The following is a 5,714-nucleotide window of genomic DNA, read 5'->3' on the forward strand; positions in this document are numbered from 1 at the left end:
GATGTGGATTAATGTGTGGATAATGTGGATAGATGAGTGGATAATGTGGATTGATGTGGATGATGTGGATGGATGTATGGATGATGTGGATTGATGTGTGGGTAATGTGGATTGACGTCTGGATTGATGTCGATGGATGTATGGAAGATGTGGATGGATGTGTGGATTGATGTGGATGGATGTATGGATGATGTGGATTGGTGTGGATGATGCGATTGGATATATGGAAGATGTGGATGGATGTGTGGATTAATGTGGATTGATGTGGATTGATGTATGGAAGATGCGGATGGATGTGTGGATTAATGTGGATTGATGTGGATGGATGTATGGATGATGTGGATTGGTGTGGATGATGCGATTGGATGTGATTTGATGTGGATTGGTATGGATGATGCGATTGGATGTGATTGGATGTGGGAATGATGTGATGTGATAGGGATCGATGAAAAAAAGTTTGTGGGAAGATGAGAAAAGATAGGGACTTATGTGAAAGGATGTGGAGTGAAAAAATGGAAATATTGTTGGAACTATATTTGTATATGAAATATGTTTTTAAATGAGTGTTTTATGTCAAGAATGCTGGGGAAGCATTTTGACCGTCTTGTGAATAAGGTCGTGGAGACCTATCTGTTAAAGTTACAACTGCTGAGACGGAGAGTCAACGAAGGACGTCTCACGTAGTAGCAAGGTCGCGGCCGAGGTCTTGACCAGCCTCGGTTTGATTTAAATGGTGAGCTTCCGTTAACAGTGGATGAGGAACCAAGGAAGCGGCCTATGAGAAGTGAAGCACTAGGTGACTTGCGAAGGATCCTAGAGGGTGCTGACCATACGGTGCTCAGGCTCTGGGTCGCCGAAGATACCCACACGTACGTTGTGGAAGATATTGGAACAAGGAGTAAGAGTTGTTTTCTAAATTCGGGCATGGATCTGGTTGGTTGACCTTGCTGGTCCTCAACGGATGAGTCCATGGCTCTTTTATATGGATCCGTTGGTTGATCTTGCTGATCTTCAACGGAGATTACATTTTGATATGTGAATATATTGTGGGTTACTATGAGCTAGGAACTATCGAAAAGGCCCCTGAGTGAACAGGTGGTGAGCGTTCTGGTTGCCAATGATGCCATTGGTATACTGATGAAGGAATGATTGAAAATAAGGATTTAACCGAAGATTTTGAGGATTGTGACCAGTGACACAATGGTTTCATTAAATGATTGTTTTAAAGATAGCTAATGCTCAGAAAAAGGCAATTTCATATTGGGTGTATAAGTGGTGTGACTAGTTTTAAGTTTGCATGAATATCTGGCTACTCTTTTCCCTCGTACCCGGGACAAAACCTAACCAAATTCTTAAGTGGATCCCATCACTACAATGGTTGGACGGTTGGCTAACCCACTGGACTGGATGGATTGATGGATCCTTAAATTGAGACTCAATTCTGTTATGGTACGATAGATGAAGTAAATCCCGGACAAAAATTGTTCTATGGAAAAGAATCAACGGCAATGAGGAAAAAAGTGTTGGTCTCTATGATCCAAGTGCAATCTTTTCCCTGATCTGATTTGGGACTTACGGGTTTGGTAAGATCAATTCAGTTAGTTAAGGCTTTTGACTACGTTAGAGAAAAGTTATCCTGGAGGAATAGCCCGTGCTTTCCGAGCAAGGGAAGTTTTTCCGAGATCGGTTTTGGAAGAACTGATGGATTAGTTTCTTGTCCGGATATCCGTGGGCAAGGCCCCGAGTGTGAGACCCTATCTCATGTTAGAAGTGCTACTTCCGCTGCTAGAACCCCTGAATTCGTTGCGCGGTGGGGATAGGGACCTTACAGCTGGTATCAAAGCGAATTGGCTAATGAGGATCAACCGAGAAGCCAAAAATGTCAAAAATTTATGAAGGAGGAGTAAAAGGTTGTAATTGTGTGAAAAAATTCATACGAATTGATATTTAAACTGAAAAAGGAGTAAAAGGTTGTAATTGTGTGAAAAAATTCATACGAATTGATATTCAAACTGAAATTCGTAAATTGGTAATTGGGTCTTCAGATGGAAGTACCGCAAATGTATGGAATCCCTTACTTGCTTGAGGCCTAGACATGATGGTATTTACCTTATAGTTTCAAGGACCGTGACTACCCGTATATACCGAGGGTATAACTGCAGCTCTTACTGGTAGTATATACGAGTAAATCTAAGACTTGAAATTATAAGCATTAATACCATCCAGATGATGAATTCGAATGTGGTTGATATGATTTTAAATTCTGGTTGAGAACTGATGAGTTGATTTGGTTCTGATTGAAAAATGAAGATTCTTGAATTTTGGTTGAAATGTAATAAACTAAGCAAAACCATAATGAGGATGAATGGGACGAGTCCCTGTGATGATGTTCATAGCTGGAATGATGTTAATGACTTCAGCAAATCACTATGAGATTAGTGGATTGTGCTGGCAGATTGCTGCTGTTAACATTTGACCCAGTGGATCAAGTTAAGGGATGTCAAATTAAAAATCTGTATAATTGAAAATTTCCATGAAGGACTGTTCAGATAGAAAATTCGGTCTAATGGACCATTATTGTGATAAGGATTTGAATGATACGATCTGAGTGAATTATTATCTGATGATGAGTTTTATATAAGGGATCTTTATCCTAGGATTCTGTTGGGTTCACCAGACTATAAGGAACCCCAGAATCAGTTGGATCTTAAGGAAAAGAGTTCTCCTCTAATTTTGCGAGATGAGGACATCTCACGTTTTTTAAGTGGGGTAGCATGTAAGATTCCTCCCTCCGACTTTTGAGGTGTGCAGGTTTAAAAACCTCCCCTTCTCATCTTATAATTATTCTCCTCTTTGAAATAAAAGAAAGATCATGTTTTACCCTGTTTTGGCCTAGAGAGAGAAAATATCTAGAGAGAGAAAATTCAAAATTGAGATATTTTTTGATATAAAAATCCTCCTAGTGTCTAAAATGGTTTCCCTTGAAATAGATATTCAAAAGAAATTTCCAATGTACAATTGGAATAAATTGAAATAAGGTAAAAAGGACCAAGGCCTAAGGGTCCAGTTTTGTTGAAATTTTTGAATTAAGGTTCCTATGGACCAATTAGATTAATCCAAATGTAGGGAGGAGATAAATTGAAGAATAAAAGGAAATCTGCCCAAAAATGAGTAAATAGTCACATAAGATGAAGAGTTGACTAAGGACAAGGTTATTAGTTAAAAAAGAAGAGATATTTAGAAGAAATGATGCATTTTTGACACCTCAGTGTGGGGAATTCCCCTCATGAAGGAGGCGCCTATTTCACAGGTGTGGGTGAGTTTTAAACTCACAAATAATGAGATATTTTCATCTCTCCTCTCTCCTGCTTCAACTGCAAGTAGATGTGATCTGATGATGAGGATAAATGGATGTGATAAGACGCGATGTAAACTGGATAGATGTTAATGTATGTGAAGTGATGAGATGTATGGGTAGATGCAAGTAGATGTGATCTGATGATGAGGATAAATGAGGAAATAAGTGATGAGATAGAAAAGATGTGATTAGATGAGAATGGGAATACTTATGAAATGAATGTGGATTGATGTGTGGGTAATGTGGATTGATGTGGATGGATGAGTGGGTAATGTGGATTGATGTGGATTGATGTGGATGGATGTATGGATGATGTGGATTGATGTGTGGGTAATGTGGATTAACGTATAGGTTGATGTGGATGGATGTATGGAAGATGTGGATGGATGTGTGGATAGTGTGGATTGATGTGGATGGATGAGTGGATAATGTGGATTGATGTGGATGGATGTATGGATGATGTGGATTGATGTGTGGGTAATGTATGGATTGATGTGGATAGATGTATGAAAGATGTGGATGGATGAGTGGATAATGTGGATGGATGTATGAATGATGTGGATTGATGTGTGGGTAATGTGGATTGACGTGTGGATTGATGTGGATGGATGTATGGAAGATGTGGATGGATGTGTGTGGATAATGTGGGTTGATGTGGATGGATGTATGGATGATGTGGATTGGTGTGGATGATGCGATTGGATGTGATTTGATGTGGATGGATGTATGGAAGTTATGGATGGATGTATGGATGATGCGATTGGATGTGATTTGATGTGGGAATGATGTGATGTGATAGGGATCGATGGAAAAAAAATTTGTGGGAAGATGAGAAAAGATGGGGACTAATATGAAAGGATGTGGAGTGATGAGAAAAAATGAAAATATTGTTGGAACTGTATTTGTATGTGAAATTTGTTTTTAAATGACTGTTTTATGTCAAGAATGCTGGGGAAGCATTTTGACTGTCTTGTGAATAAGGTCATGGAGACCTATCTGTTAAAGTTGCAACTGCTGACGGAGAGTCAACGGAGGACGTCTCACGTAGCAAGGTCGCCGAGGTCTTGACCAGCCTCGATTTGATTTAAATGGTGAGCTTCCGGTACAGTGGTGGGGATGAGGGACCAAGGAAGCGGCCTATGAGTGAAGCGCTAGTGACCTGCGAAGGATCCTAGAGGGTGCTGACCATACGGTGCTCGGGGTCTGAGTTGTCGAAGATACCCGCACGTATATCGGGGAAGATATTGGAACAAGGAGTAAGAGTTGTTTTCTGAATTCGGGCATGGTTCTAGTTGGTTGACCTTGCTGGTCCTCAACGGATGAGTCCATGGCTCTTTTATATGGATCCGTTGGTTGAGCTTGCTGATCTTCAACGGAGATTCCATTTTGATATGTGAATATATTGCCGGTTACTATATGAGCTAGGAACTATCGAAAAGGCCCTTGAGTGAACAGGTGGTGAGCGTTCTGGTTGTTGTTGCCAATGATGCCATAGGTACACCGATGAAGGAATGATTGGAAATAAGGATTTAACCGAAGATTTTGAGGATTGTGATCAGTGACACAATGGTTTCATTAAATGATTGTTTTAAAGATAGCTGATGCTGAGAAAAAGGCAATTTCATATTGGGTGTGTAAGTGGTGTGACTAGTTTTAAGTTTGCATGAATATCCGGCTAGGGGGCCTGGGAACTCTTTTCCCTGGTACCCGGGACAAAACCTAACCAAATTCTTAATTGGATCCCATCACTATAGTGGTTGGGCGGTTGGCTAACCCACGGGAGTGGATGGGGTTAGGTTGGACTGATGGATCCTTAAATTGAGACTCAATTCTGTTATGGTACAATAGATGAAGTAAATCCCGGACAAAAATTGTTCTATGGAAAAGAATCAATGGCTGTGCCTCTCAATAAGGAAAAAAGCGTTGGTCTCTATGATCCAAGTGCAATCTTTTCCCTGATCTGAGTTAGAGAAAAGTTCTGGAGGAATTGCCGGCCCTCTTCAATAACTAATTCTAAATGGATGTGTGGGAACTACAAAGAGGAGAGGATCTAAACGACACCTTGTTTGACAGAATTGGATAATGTGAACTTCCCCTCCAAAAATCTATTCGACAGAAGGATTTTGCTTCAAAGTAAAGCACATAAACATCATGGAAATTAAGGGTCCAAATCCTATCTTAGCCAAAAACCCTACTCAAATAAGACCATTGAACTTTGTCATATGCCTTTTCAAGATCCAATTGTAGCATAATGCATTTTTGTTTAGAATGAAGGGCCAATTCATTCCCAACAAAGATAGGTCCATTTTACATCTAACTTAGTCAAGGTCGTATAATTATTCATCCTGTCCAGTTT

The sequence above is a fragment of the Cibotium barometz genome, chromosome 44 (genome assembly GCF_041138505.1).
Source record: "Cibotium barometz isolate CiBa-2024 chromosome 44, ASM4113850v1, whole genome shotgun sequence".
NCBI lineage: Eukaryota > Viridiplantae > Streptophyta > Polypodiopsida > Cyatheales > Cibotiaceae > Cibotium > Cibotium barometz.